General features: G+C 36.3%; 2 long non-coding RNA genes across 2 annotated transcripts; one reads left to right on the forward strand and one right to left on the reverse strand.

The window, feature by feature from the left end:
• Positions 1-1,304: 1,304 nt before the first annotated feature.
• On the forward strand, positions 1,305-4,321 carry LOC144011384 (uncharacterized). The gene is made up of 3 exons (XR_013281704.1): positions 1,305-1,716; positions 2,077-2,163; positions 2,245-4,321. It is a non-coding gene; the product is annotated as an uncharacterized LOC144011384 (long non-coding RNA).
• Positions 2,240-4,321, reverse strand: LOC144011383 (uncharacterized). The gene is made up of 3 exons (XR_013281703.1): positions 4,023-4,321; positions 3,352-3,582; positions 2,240-3,080 (listed from the first exon to the last, which is right to left on the reverse strand). It is a non-coding gene; the product is annotated as an uncharacterized LOC144011383 (long non-coding RNA).
• Positions 4,322-16,169: the final 11,848 nt, after the last annotated feature.

Below are 16,169 nucleotides of genomic sequence, written 5' to 3' on the forward strand. Positions count from 1 at the left end.
CATGCTAGAATCATCATCCGGATGCCAAAATAAACTAAATACAGCAAAAGATTTGAGTGCACAACGTTTGGTTTAGGTTTGACAGCCATAATCACCTTTTTATTGCTTTAAATGCGTTTTTAGCGCATGATTGTACATTTGAGCTGAATGTGTCAAAATCTTAAAAATTAACAGGTGCCCAAGCCATTTCATGCTAGAATCATCATCCGGATGCCAAAATAAACTAAATACAGCAAAAGATTTGAGTGCACAACGTTTGGTTTAGATTTGACAGCCATAATCAGCAATTGTGTACATTTGAGCTGAATGTGTCAAAATCTTAAAAATTAACAGGTGCCCAAGCAATTTCATGCTAGAATCATCATCCGGATGCCAAAATAAACTAAATACAGCAAAAGATTTGAGTGCACAACGTTTGGTTTAGGTTTGACAGCCATAATCACCTTTTTATTGCTTTAAATGCGTTTTTAGCGCATGATTGTACATTTGAGCTGAATGTGTCAAAATCTTAAAAATTAACAGGTGCCCAAGCAATTTCATGCTAGAATCATCATCCGGATGCCAAAATAAACTAAATACAGCAAAAGATTTGAGTGCACAGCGTTTGGTTTAGATTTGACAGCCATAATCAGCAATTGTGTACATTTGAGCTGAATGTGTCAAAATCTTAAAAATTAACAGGTGCCCAAGCAATTTCATGCTAGAATCATCATCCGGATGCCAAAATAAACTAAATACAGCAAAAGATTTGAGTGCACAACGTTTGGTTTAGATTTGACAGCCATAATCAGCAATTGTGTACATTTGAGCTGAATGTGTCAAAATCTTAAAAATTAACAGGTGCCCAAGCAATTTCAAGCTAGAATCATCATCCGGATGCCAAAATAAACTAAATACAGCAAAAGATTTGAGTGCACAACGTTTGGTTTAGGTTTGACAGCCATAATCACCTTTTTATTGCTTTAAATGCGTTTTTAGCGCATGATTGTACATTTGAGCTGAATGTGTCAAAATCTTAAAAATTAACAGGTGCCCAAGCAATTTCATGCTAGAATCATCATCCGGATGCCAAAATAAACTAAATACAGCAAAAGATTTGAGTGCACAGCGTTTGGTTTAGATTTGACAGCCATAATCAGCAATTGTGTACATTTGAGCTGAATGTGTCAAAATCTTAAAAATTAACAGGTGCCCAAGCAATTTCATGCTAGAATCATCATCCGGATGCCAAAATAAACTAAATACAGCAAAAGATTTGAGTGCACAACGTTTGGTTTAGATTTGACAGCCATAATCAGCAATAGGTCGCTTGCACATCGTAATGCATCATGGGAGTTTTTCCTTCGGGCGCCATATTGGGTGTCCGCCGGTTCACAAGGTACACTCGCGAGTTACACGGTAGAGCTTATCAACCTGATGTAATTTTCGCAGTATTTTCACGATTTACCGGAAGATCAAAAACAACGATACAGGCAGAAGGTGTCTCTGTGTGGCGGGATTGATCCTAATTACGTCCTGACCAAGGGTGATTTTTTTTTTGACGGAGAAAGCTTGCTGGCCAAATTTGACATCTCTGGACATCTTTCCCTACCTCGTGTTGACAACATGCTCCATAACACGCCAACAAATCCCTGGAGGCTTACAATTATTTTGTAAGCGGGTGGATACAGAGTGTAAACTTTAACATCGCATCAGAAGAAACGGTTGCTGTTGCACGTAAGTAAACCACATGGTGTTGGTAATTCTGCACACAAAAATGTTGATTTGTTCTCAGGCTTCCTGTTATCATTGTGTTTACATGCACAGCTAGGTTTACCTGATGTGGTTTTTCTAACAATTTTATAACAGGCAAATATGGCAGAGCATATAAGAATAAAAAGTAACTATGCACAGCCTCCCCGTGGCTTAATTAAATGCTACCCTTTCACTAGTTACATGTTAATCAACTTATTCTAAATGGTTAAGGTTAACCACTCTCAGAGGACGTATTTTTAGTTTCAGTTTCCAGTACAATAAAACGTGTTCATGGTAACTACTGAGCATACTGACAGCTTTTCTTATGATCTCACGGTTAAGGAGGCTGTCACAACACCCAATTTCTGTCTGGTGCCAGATGGCAACAATTCCCATCACTTGTCACGACAACACCAATAGTATTACCAGGTATGTATGGCTTTACTTTTTGTAGTTTCTTATTTAATTCTATGTTTCATATTTTCATTACAATGTTTGTAATATTTTCAGATTCAGGCACAGATGAGTTTAACTGGACGGACTTCTGCGACTTTGTGGTGTGGACAAAGTGTGATTGAGCGAGTCCACCCAGATCGCTCGTTTTGGCCAGTTGGAAAAGCCAGTTTTTTTTCCCCAAAATCCCCTCCTTACCTGAACTGCTCGGGAGAGCATTTACTAGATCAGCAGTGGACTTCCAGTGTTCCTGCTCAGCCGCTGTCACCTACCACTTGCTCATGTACTTCAAAGATGCGGAATAAAGTAGTTTTTTGTGCTGCAGCAGATTGTAAAATCAAATGATATCACTTGAAGTGTGCCAATCTAGACTGCCAAAAGGACAGTGGTTTTGTGACAAGTGTGAAACAAGGATTATTGGGAAAACTGAAACACAGTACTGGTACTTGTCTTACATTAAACAAATTTAAAAGAGAGCAACTTTTTCCTCTGTACATAGCATAATGAAAGTCATTGCGTACCCCATCAACATTACATCATACCGTCATCTCAGGATGGTAGGCACCTGTGCTAAAATAAACTACATTAATTAACAGTTCAATTTTTAACCCTGAAATTACTACATCTAATCATTATTCACTTCATTTTTTGTGCTTTTAGAAATAATAGAGATTTATGCCATTACTTTAAGAGGGACCATATTGCACATTGAGTCAAATCCTGTCATTTGTATTATGTATAGCTTTGTAAACAAACCCAACAATAGAATTTGTATAAACGCTGCCTTTATTAGCGCCAAACAAACAGTCGCATGTTGTCCTCCTCCAATGCTTTGATGCTCGCCTTCGTTTCCATCATGTCATTGGCAATCAAGTCGGTGTGGCATGAGATCCCTAAAGAAAAAAATAAATAAAAAATCACAAAAAAATACGGTACCAGTAATAGGTTTAATATAGTAAAGTAGTATAGTTTTTTTGTCAGTGTAAAAGAAATGTACACATTTTGTTGCATTTTTTAATGTATGAACATTGCTACAGGCAAATACTTATTTCTATAAACACTTCCAAATGTCTCTAAAATATAAGGTGCGTGTACACACACAAACAAACACATACATTCACTCATGCATACAATATATTATGTAATGAATTCTGAGTGGCATACCAGAGTCAATGATGTCAGCAGTACTTGAGGGTACAGGTTAGTGGAGCCATCTGGCTGCATAACTGCAACAATCTCTGCCACTTCGAGTCGTCTTTTCTTTGCTTGTCTCTCCTGTGCACGTTCATATCTTGGCACCGACTGGGCTGAGACATAGATGTTGTAACTTGGGACCCAACTTTAATGTTGGAGCCCAGTCGGGATGATTGGACAGAAAAACGGGCGCAGGGCGACCTGTTAAAATAAACAAATATATAAACAAATAAAATATGGAAAGACTGGTTATTTTACCGCAGTAGGGTGGCCGTGAATAAGTTCTTTAGCATGATGTGTAGGCTACCGGGGGTCTGTTTTCTTGCATCACCCCCGGGGGTCTGTTTTCTTGCATCAGCCCCTTCTGTCTCTTTTTTTTCCAAGTTTACATTTTGCCACCAAAAAACATGTTATCGGCATTAAAAGCCCAAGACTAATCAATCCAATTTCAGCAGTAAACACTTTGCACTGGCACTACTTGGGTGAAAATGTTCGATGTTAGCTTTCGGCTAACGTCCGCTAGCCAGCTTGTACTACCGAACTTGCTTGCTCATGAATCCAAAACATAAGCAACTTGCCCATATATGGGCGGTCGAAACGTTATTAATCCTCATGCATTAAATAAAGGTAAACAAGCTTACCGCTCACAAAGTGATCGCTGCACACACGAGCCCAAAGTAACGACTTCCCCCCGGAGTCCGCACTCCTCTGTCTCCAGGCCCTGGTTCCTAATTATTTTCGGAATTCGGAAAAAAGACCGACCATTTTCCCCCTTGGCTTTGTTCGAACAGCCAACGATGCAGCAACAATGTACCATTTTAAACGCAGAAAACAAACGTGATAGATACGTGTTAGACCGAATCGCTACGTAAATGGAGGCCACCCAGCATGGCGACTACGAGAAATCCGAGGCGGAAGTGACGACATGTGCAAGCGACCTATTGTGTACATTTGAGCTGAATGTGTCAAAATCTTAAAAATTAACAGGTGCCCAAGCAATTTCATGCTAGAATCATCATCCGGATGCCAAAATAAACTAAATACAGCAAAAGATTTGAGTGCACAACGTTTGGTTTAGGTTTGACAGCCATAATCACCTTTTTATTGCTTTAAATGCGTTTTTAGCGCATGATTGTACATTTGAGCTGAATGTGTCAAAATCTTAAAAATTAACAGGTGCCCAAGCAATTTCATGCTAGAATCATCATCCGGATGCCAAAATAAACTAAATACAGCAAAAGATTTGAGTGCACAACGTTTGGTTTAGATTTGACAGCCATAATCAGCAATTGTGTACATTTGAGCTGAATGTGTAAAAATCTTAAAAATTAACAGGTGCCCAAGCAAATTCATGCTAGAATCATCATCCGGATGCCAAAATAAACTAAATACAGCAAAAGATTTGATTGCACAACGTTTGGTTTAGGTTTGACAGCCATAATCACCTTTTTATCGCTTTAAATGCGTTTTTAGTGCATGATTGTACATTTGAGCTGAATGTGTCAAAATCTTAAAAATTAACAGGTGCCCAAGCAATTTCATGCTAGAATCATCATCCGGATGCCAAAATAAACTAAATACAGCAAAAGATTTGAGTGCACAACGTTTGGTTTAGATTTGACAGCCATAATCAGCAATTGTGTACATTTGAGCTGAATGTGTCAAAATCTTAAAAATTAACAGGTGCCCAAGCAATTTCATGCTAGAATCATCATCCGGATGCCAAAATAAACTAAATACAGCAAAAGATTTGAGTGCACAACGTTTGGTTTAGGTTTGACAGCCATAATCACCTTTTTATTGCTTTAAATGCGTTTTTAGCGCATGATTGTACATTTGAGCTGAATGTGTCAAAATCTTAAAAATTAACAGGTGCCCAAGCAATTTCATGCTAGAATCATCATCCGGATGCCAAAATAAACTAAATACAGCAAAAGATTTGAGTGCACAACGTTTGGTTTAGATTTGACAGCCATAATCAGCAATTGTGTACATTTGAGCTGAATGTGTCAAAATCTTAAAAATTAACAGGTGCCCAAGCAAATTCATGCTAGAATCATCATCCGGATGCCAAAATAAACTAAATACAGCAAAAGATTTGATTGCACAACGTTTGGTTTAGGTTTGACAGCCATAATCACCTTTTTATCGCTTTAAATGCGTTTTTAGTGCATGATTGTACATTTGAGCTGAATGTGTCAAAATCTTAAAAATTAACAGGTGCCCAAGCAATTTCATGCTAGAATCATCATCCGGATGCCAAAATAAACTAAATACAGCAAAAGATTTGAGTGCACAACGTTTGGTTTAGATTTGACAGCCATAATCAGCAATTGTGTACATTTGAGCTGAATGTGTCAAAATCTTAAAAATTAACAGGTGCCCAAGCAATTTCATGCTAGAATCATCATCCGGATGCCAAAATAAACTAAATACAGCAAAAGATTTGAGTGCACAACGTTTGGTTTAGGTTTGAAAGCCATAATCACCTTTTTATTGCTTTAAATGCGTTTTTAGCGCATGATTGTACATTTGAGCTGAATGTGTCAAAATCTTAAAAATTAACAGGTGCCCAAGCAATTTCATGCTAGAATCATCATCCGGATGCCAAAATAAACTAAATACAGCAAAAGATTTGAGTGCACAACGTTTGGTTTAGATTTGACAGCCATAATCAGCAATTGTGTACATTTGAGCTGAATGTGTCAAAATCTTAAAAATTAACAGGTGCCCAAGCAATTTCATGCTAGAATCATCATCCGGATGCCAAAATAAACTAAATACAGCAAAAGATTTGAGTGCACAACGTTTGGTTTAGGTTTGACAGCCATATTCACCTTTTTATTGCTTTAAATGCGTTTTTAGCGCATGATTGTACATTTGAGCTGAATGTGTCAAAATCTTAAAAATTAACAGGTGCCCAAGCAATTTCATGCTAGAATCATCATCCGGATGCCAAAATAAACTAAATACAGCAAAAGATTTGAGTGCACAGCGTTTGGTTTAGATTTGACAGCCATAATCAGCAATTGTGTACATTTGAGCTGAATGTGTCAAAATCTTAAAAATTAACAGGTGCCCAAGCAATTTCATGCTAGAATCATCATCCGGATTCCAAAATAAACTAAATACAGCAAAAGATTTGAGTGCACAACGTTTGGTTTAGGTTTGACAGCCATAATCACCTTTTTATTGCTTTAAATGCGTTTTTAGCGCATGATTGTACATTTGAGCTGAATGTGTCAAAATCTTAAAAATTAACAGGTGCCCAAGCAATTTCATGCTAGAATCATCATCCGGATGCCAAAATAAACTAAATACAGCAAAAGATTTGAGTGCACAACGTTTGGTTTAGATTTGACAGCCATAATCAGCAATTGTGTACATTTGAGCTGAATGTGTCAAAATCTTAAAAATTAACAGGTGCCCAAGCAATTTCATGCTAGAATCATCATCCGGATGCCAAAATAAACTAAATACAGCAAAAGATTTGAGTGCACAACGTTTGGTTTAGGTTTGACAGCCATAATCACCTTTTTATTGCTTTAAATGCGTTTTTAGCGCATGATTGTACATTTGAGCTGAATGTGTCAAAATCTTAAAAATTAACAGGTGCCCAAGCAATTTCATGCTAGAATCATCATCCGGATGCCAAAATAAACTAAATACAGCAAAAGATTTGAGTGCACAGCGTTTGGTTTAGATTTGACAGCCATAATCAGCAATTGTGTACATTTGAGCTGAATGTGTCAAAATCTTAAAAATTAACAGGTGCCCAAGCAATTTCATGCTAGAATCATCATCCGGATGCCAAAATAAACTAAATACAGCAAAAGATTTGAGTGCACAACGTTTGGTTTAGATTTGACAGCCATAATCAGCAATTGTGTACATTTGAGCTGAATGTGTCAAAATCTTAAAAATTAACAGGTGCCCAAGCAATTTCATGCTAGAATCATCATCCGGATGCCAAAATAAACTAAATACAGCAAAAGATTTGAGTGCACAACGTTTGGTTTAGGTTTGACAGCCATAATCACCTTTTTATTGCTTTAAATGCGTTTTTAGCGCATGATTGTACATTTGAGCTGAATGTGTCAAAATCTTAAAAATTAACAGGTGCTCAAGCAATTTCATGCTAGAATCATCATCCGGATGCCAAAATAAACTAAATACAGCAAAAGATTTGAGTGCACAACGTTTGGTTTAGATTTGACAGCCATAATCAGCAATTGTGTACATTTGAGCTGAATGTGTAAAAATCTTAAAAATTAACAGGTGCCCAAGCAAATTCATGCTAGAATCATCATCCGGATGCCAAAATAAACTAAATACAGCAAAAGATTTGATTGCACAACGTTTGGTTTAGGTTTGACAGCCATAATCACCTTTTTATTGCTTTAAATGCGTTTCTAGCGCATGATTGTACATTTGAGCTGAATGTGTCAAAATCTTAAAAATTAACAGGTGCCCAAGCAATTTCATGCTAGAATCATCATCCGGATGCCAAAATAAACTAAATACAGCAAAAGATTTGAGTGCACAACGTTTGGTTTAGATTTGACAGCCATAATCAGCAATTGTGTACATTTGAGCTGAATGTGTCAAAATCTTAAAACTTAACAGGTGCCCAAGCAATTTCATGCTAGAATCATCATCCGGATGCCAAAATAAACTAAATACAGCAAAAGATTTGAGTGCACAACGTTTGGTTTAGGTTTGACAGCCATAATCACCTTTTTATTGCTTTAAATGCGTTTTTAGCGCATGATTGTACATTTGAGCTGAATGTGTCAAAATCTTAAAAATTAACAGGTGCCCAAGCCATTTCATGCTAGAATCATCATCCGGATGCCAAAATAAACTAAATACAGCAAAAGATTTGAGTGCACAACGTTTGGTTTAGATTTGACAGCCATAATCAGCAATTGTGTACATTTGAGCTGAATGTGTCAAAATCTTAAAAATTAACAGGTGCCCAAGCAATTTCATGCTAGAATCATCATCCGGATGCCAAAATAAACTAAATACAGCAAAAGATTTGAGTGCACAATGTTTGGTTTAGGTTGGACAGCCATAATCACCTTTTTATTGCTTTAAATGCGTTTTTAGCGCATGATTGTACATTTGAGCTGAATGTGTCAAAATCTTAAAAATTAACAGGTGCCCAAGCAATTTCATGCTAGAATCATCATCCGGATGCCAAAATAAACTAAATACAGCAAAAGATTTGAGTGCACAGCGTTTGGTTTAGATTTGACAGCCATAATCAGCAATTGTGTACATTTGAGCTGAATGTGTCAAAATCTTAAAAATTAACAGGTGCCCAAGCAATTTCACGCTAGAATCATCATCCGGATGCCAAAATAAACTAAATACAGCAAAAGATTTGAGTGCACAACGTTTGGTTTAGGTTTGACAGCCATAATCACCTTTTTATTGCTTTAAATGCGTTTTTAGCGCATGATTGTACATTTGAGCTGAATGTGTCAAAATCTTAAAAATTAACAGGTGCCCAAGCAATTTCATGCTAGAATCATCATCCGGATGCCAAAATAAACTAAATACAGCAAAAGATTTGAGTGCACAATGTTTGGTTTAGGTTGGACAGCCATAATCACCTTTTTATTGCTTTAAATGCGTTTTTAGCGCATGATTGTACATTTGAGCTGAATGTGTCAAAATCTTAAAAATTAACAGGTGCCCAAGCAATTTCATGCTAGAATCATCATCCGGATGCCAAAATAAACTAAATACAGCAAAAGATTTGAGTGCACAGCGTTTGGTTTAGATTTGACAGCCATAATCAGCAATTGTGTACATTTGAGCTGAATGTGTCAAAATCTTAAAAATTAACAGGTGCCCAAGCAATTTCACGCTAGAATCATCATCCGGATGCCAAAATAAACTAAATACAGCAAAAGATTTGAGTGCACAACGTTTGGTTTAGGTTTGACAGCCATAATCACCTTTTTATTGCTTTAAATGCGTTTTTAGCGCATGATTGTACATTTGAGCTGAATGTGTCAAAATCTTAAAAATTAACAGGTGCCCAAGCAATTTCATGCTAGAATCATCATCCGGATGCCAAAATAAACTAAATACAGCAAAAGATTTGAGTGCACAGCGTTTGGTTTAGATTTGACAGCCATAATCAGCAATTGTGTACATTTGAGCTGAATGTGTCAAAATCTTAAAAATTAACAGGTGCCCAAGCAATTTCATGCTAGAATCATCATCCGGATGCCAAAATAAACTAAATACAGCAAAAGATTTGAGTGCACAACGTTTGGTTTAGATTTGACAGCCATAATCAGCAATTGTGTACATTTGAGCTGAATGTGTCAAAATCTTAAAAATTAACAGGTGCCCAAGCAATTTCATGCTAGAACCATCATCCGGATGCCAAAATAAACTAAATACAGCAAAAGATTTGAGTGCACAGCGTTTGGTTTAGATTTGACAGCCATAATCAGCAATTGTGTACATTTGAGCTGAATGTGTCAAAATCTTAAAAATTAACAGGTGCCCAAGCAATTTCATGCTAGAATCATCATCCGGTTGCCAAAATAAACTAAATACAGCAAAAGATTTGAGTGCACAACGTTTGGTTTAGGTTTGACAGCCATAATCACCTTTTTATTGCTTTAAATGCGTTTTTAGCGCATGATTGTACATTTGAGCTGAATGTGTCAAAATCTTAAAAATTAACAGGTGCCCAAGCCATTTCATGCTAGAATCATCATCCGGATGCCAAAATAAACTAAATACAGCAAAAGATTTGAGTGCACAACGTTTGGTTTAGATTTGACAGCCATAATCAGCAATTGTGTACATTTGAGCTGAATGTGTCAAAATCTTAAAAATTAACAGGTGCCCAAGCAATTTCACGCTAGAATCATCATCCGGATGCCAAAATAAACTAAATACAGCAAAAGATTTGAGTGCACAACGTTTGGTTTAGGTTTGACAGCCATAATCACCTTTTTATTGCTTTAAATGCGTTTTTAGCGCATGATTGTACATTTGAGCTGAATGTGTCAAAATCTTAAAAATTAACAGGTGCCCAAGCAATTTCATGCTAGAATCATCATCCGGATGCCAAAATAAACTAAATACAGCAAAAGATTTGAGTGCACAGCGTTTGGTTTAGATTTGACAGCCATAATCAGCAATTGTGTACATTTGAGCTGAATGTGTCAAAATCTTAAAAATTAACAGGTGCCCAAGCAATTTCATGCTAGAATCATCATCCGGATGCCAAAATAAACTAAATACAGCAAAAGATTTGAGTGCACAACGTTTGGTTTAGATTTGACAGCCATAATCAGCAATTGTGTACATTTGAGCTGAATGTGTCAAAATCTTAAAAATTAACAGGTGCCCAAGCAATTTCATGCTAGAATCATCATCCGGATGCCAAAATAAACTAAATACAGCAAAAGATTTGAGTGCACAACGTTTGGTTTAGGTTTGACAGCCATAATCACCTTTTTATTGCTTTAAATGCGTTTTTAGCGCATGATTGTACATTTGAGCTGAATGTGTCAAAATCTTAAAAATTAACAGGTGCCCAAGCAATTTCATGCTAGAATCATCATCCGGATGCCAAAATAAACTAAATACAGCAAAAGATTTGAGTGCACAACGTTTGGTTTAGATTTGACAGCCATAATCAGCAATTGTGTACATTTGAGCTGAATGTGTCAAAATCTTAAAAATTAACAGGTGCCCAAGCAATTTCATGCTAGAATCATCATCCGGATGCCAAAATAAACTAAATACAGCAAAAGATTTGAGTGCACAATGTTTGGTTTAGGTTGGACAGCCATAATCACCTTTTTATTGCTTTAAATGCGTTTTTAGCGCATGATTGTACATTTGAGCTGAATGTGTCAAAATCTTAAAAATTAACAGGTGCCCAAGCAATTTCATGCTAGAATCATCATCCGGTTGCCAAAATAAACTAAATACAGCAAAAGATTTGAGTGCACAACGTTTGGTTTAGGTTTGACAGCCATAATCACCTTTTTATTGCTTTAAATGCGTTTTTAGCGCATGATTGTACATTTGAGCTGAATGTGTCAAAATCTTAAAAATTAACAGGTGCCCAAGCCATTTCATGCTAGAATCATCATCCGGATGCCAAAATAAACTAAATACAGCAAAAGATTTGAGTGCACAACGTTTGGTTTAGATTTGACAGCCATAATCAGCAATTGTGTACATTTGAGCTGAATGTGTCAAAATCTTAAAAATTAACAGGTGCCCAAGCAATTTCACGCTAGAATCATCATCCGGATGCCAAAATAAACTAAATACAGCAAAAGATTTGAGTGCACAACGTTTGGTTTAGGTTTGACAGCCATAATCACCTTTTTATTGCTTTAAATGCGTTTTTAGCGCATGATTGTACATTTGAGCTGAATGTGTCAAAATCTTAAAAATTAACAGGTGCCCAAGCAATTTCATGCTAGAATCATCATCCGGATGCCAAAATAAACTAAATACAGCAAAAGATTTGAGTGCACAACGTTTGGTTTAGATTTGACAGCCATAATCAGCAATTGTGTACATTTGAGCTGAATGTGTCAAAATCTTAAAAATTAACAGGTGCCCAAGCAATTTCATGCTAGAATCATCATCCGGATGCCAAAATAAACTAAATACAGCAAAAGATTTGAGTGCACAATGTTTGGTTTAGGTTGGACAGCCATAATCACCTTTTTATTGCTTTAAATGCGTTTTTAGCGCATGATTGTACATTTGAGCTGAATGTGTCAAAATCTTAAAAATTAACAGGTGCCCAAGCAATTTCATGCTAGAATCATCATCCGGATGCCAAAATAAACTAAATACAGCAAAAGATTTGAGTGCACAGCGTTTGGTTTAGATTTGACAGCCATAATCAGCAATTGTGTACATTTGAGCTGAATGTGTCAAAATCTTAAAAATTAACAGGTGCCCAAGCAATTTCATGCTAGAATCATCATCCGGTTGCCAAAATAAACTAAATACAGCAAAAGATTTGAGTGCACAACGTTTGGTTTAGGTTTGACAGCCATAATCACCTTTTTATTGCTTTAAATGCGTTTTTAGCGCATGATTGTACATTTGAGCTGAATGTGTCAAAATCTTAAAAATTAACAGGTGCCCAAGCCATTTCATGCTAGAATCATCATCCGGATGCCAAAATAAACTAAATACAGCAAAAGATTTGAGTGCACAACGTTTGGTTTAGATTTGACAGCCATAATCAGCAATTGTGTACATTTGAGCTGAATGTGTCAAAATCTTAAAAATTAACAGGTGCCCAAGCAATTTCACGCTAGAATCATCATCCGGATGCCAAAATAAACTAAATACAGCAAAAGATTTGAGTGCACAACGTTTGGTTTAGGTTTGACAGCCATAATCACCTTTTTATTGCTTTAAATGCGTTTTTAGCGCATGATTGTACATTTGAGCTGAATGTGTCAAAATCTTAAAAATTAACAGGTGCCCAAGCAATTTCATGCTAGAATCATCATCCGGATGCCAAAATAAACTAAATACAGCAAAAGATTTGAGTGCACAGCGTTTGGTTTAGATTTGACAGCCATAATCAGCAATTGTGTACATTTGAGCTGAATGTGTCAAAATCTTAAAAATTAACAGGTGCCCAAGCAATTTCATGCTAGAATCATCATCCGGATGCCAAAATAAACTAAATACAGCAAAAGATTTGAGTGCACAACGTTTGGTTTAGATTTGACAGCCATAATCAGCAATTGTGTACATTTGAGCTGAATGTGTCAAAATCTTAAAAATTAACAGGTGCCCAAGCAATTTCATGCTAGAATCATCATCCGGATGCCAAAATAAACTAAATACAGCAAAAGATTTGAGTGCACAACGTTTGGTTTAGGTTTGACAGCCATAATCACCTTTTTATTGCTTTAAATGCGTTTTTAGCGCATGATTGTACATTTGAGCTGAATGTGTCAAAATCTTAAAAATTAACAGGTGCCCAAGCAATTTCATGCTAGAATCATCATCCGGATGCCAAAATAAACTAAATACAGCAAAAGATTTGAGTGCACAACGTTTGGTTTAGATTTGACAGCCATAATCAGCAATTGTGTACATTTGAGCTGAATGTGTCAAAATCTTAAAAATTAACAGGTGCCCAAGCAATTTCATGCTAGAATCATCATCCGGATGCCAAAATAAACTAAATACAGCAAAAGATTTGAGTGCACAACGTTTGGTTTAGGTTTGACAGCCATAATCACCTTTTTATTGCTTTAAATGCGTTTTTAGCGCATGATTGTACATTTGAGCTGAATGTGTCAAAATCTTAAAAATTAACAGGTGCCCAAGCAATTTCATGCTAGAATCATCATCCGGATGCCAAAATAAACTAAATACAGCAAAAGATTTGAGTGCACAGCGTTTGGTTTAGATTTGACAGCCATAATCAGCAATTGTGTACATTTGAGCTGAATGTGTCAAAATCTTAAAAATTAACAGGTGCCCAAGCAATTTCATGCTAGAATCATCATCCGGATGCCAAAATAAACTAAATACAGCAAAAGATTTGAGTGCACAACGTTTGGTTTAGATTTGACAGCCATAATCAGCAATTGTGTACATTTGAGCTGAATGTGTCAAAATCTTAAAAATTAACAGGTGCCCAAGCAATTTCATGCTAGAATCATCATCCGGATGCCAAAATAAACTAAATACAGCAAAAGATTTGAGTGCACAACGTTTGGTTTAGGTTTGACAGCCATAATCACCTTTTTATTGCTTTAAATGCGTTTTTAGCGCATGATTGTACATTTGAGCTGAATGTGTCAAAATCTTAAAAATTAACAGGTGCCCAAGCCATTTCATGCTAGAATCATCATCCGGATGCTAAAATAAACTAAATACAGCAAAAGATTTGAGTGCACAACGTTTGGTTTAGATTTGACAGCCATAATCAGCAATTGTGTACATTTGAGCTGAATGTGTCAAAATCTTAAAAATTAACAGGTGCCCAAGCAATTTCATGCTAGAATCATCATCCGGATGCCAAAATAAACTAAATACAGCAAAAGATTTGAGTGCACAATGTTTGGTTTAGGTTTGACAGCCATAATCACCTTTTTATTGCTTTAAATGCGTTTTTAGCGCATGATTGTACATTTGAGCTGAATGTGTCAAAATCTTAAAAATTAACAGGTGCCCAAGCAATTTCATGCTAGAATCATCATCCGGATGCCAAAATAAACTAAATACAGCAAAAGATTTGAGTGCACAGCGTTTGGTTTAGATTTGACAGCCATAATCAGCAATTGTGTACATTTGAGCTGAATGTGTCAAAATCTTAAAAATTAACAGGTGCCCAAGCAATTTCATGCTAGAATCATCATCCGGTTGCCAAAATAAACTAAATACAGCAAAAGATTTGAGTGCACAACGTTTGGTTTAGGTTTGACAGCCATAATCACCTTTTTATTGCTTTAAATGCGTTTTTAGCGCATGATTGTACATTTGAGCTGAATGTGTCAAAATCTTAAAAATTAACAGGTGCCCAAGCCATTTCATGCTAGAATCATCATCCGGATGCCAAAATAAACTAAATACAGCAAAAGATTTGAGTGCACAACGTTTGGTTTAGATTTGACAGCCATAATCAGCAATTGTGTACATTTGAGCTGAATGTGTCAAAATCTTAAAAATTAACAGGTGCCCAAGCAATTTCATGCTAGAATCATCATCCGGATGCCAAAATAAACTAAATACAGCAAAAGATTTGAGTGCACAACGTTTGGTTTAGGTTTGACAGCCATAATCACCTTTTTATTGCTTTAAATGCGTTTTTAGCGCATGATTGTACATTTGAGCTGAATGTGTCAAAATCTTAAAAATTAACAGGTGCCCAAGCAATTTCATGCTAGAATCATCATCCGGATGCCAAAATAAACTAAATACAGCAAAAGATTTGAGTGCACAGCGTTTGGTTTAGATTTGACAGCCATAATCAGCAATTGTGTACATTTGAGCTGAATGTGTCAAAATCTTAAAAATTAACAGGTGCCCAAGCAATTTCATGCTAGAATCATCATCCGGATGCCAAAATAAACTAAATACAGCAAAAGATTTGAGTGCACAACGTTTGGTTTAGATTTGACAGCCATAATCAGCAATTGTGTACATTTGAGCTGAATGTGTCAAAATCTTAAAAATTAACAGGTGCCCAAGCAATTTCATGCTAGAATCATCATCCGGATGCCAAAATAAACTAAATACAGCAAAAGATTTGAGTGCACAACGTTTGGTTTAGGTTTGACAGCCATAATCACCTTTTTATTGCTTTAAATGCGTTTTTAGCGCATGATTGTACATTTGAGCTGAATGTGTCAAAATCTTAAAAATTAACAGGTGCCCAAGCAATTTCATGCTAGAATCATCATCCGGATGCCAAAATAAACTAAATACAGCAAAAGATTTGAGTGCACAACGTTTGGTTTAGATTTGACAGCCATAATCAGCAATTGTGTACATTTGAGCTGAATGTGTCAAAATCTTAAAAATTAACAGGTGCCCAAGCAATTTCATGCTAGAATCATCATCCGGATGCCAAAATAAACTAAATACAGCAAAAGATTTGAGTGCACAACGTTTGGTTTAGGTTTGACAGCCATAATCACCTTTTTATTGCTTTAAATGCGTTTTTAGCGCATGATTGTACATTTGAGCTGAATGTGTCAAAATCTTAAAAATTAACAGGTGCCCAAGCAATTTCATGCTAGAATCAT

The sequence above is a fragment of the Festucalex cinctus genome, unplaced genomic scaffold, assembly GCF_051991245.1.
Source record: "Festucalex cinctus isolate MCC-2025b unplaced genomic scaffold, RoL_Fcin_1.0 HiC_scaffold_100, whole genome shotgun sequence".
Classification (NCBI taxonomy): Eukaryota; Metazoa; Chordata; class Actinopteri; order Syngnathiformes; family Syngnathidae; genus Festucalex; species Festucalex cinctus.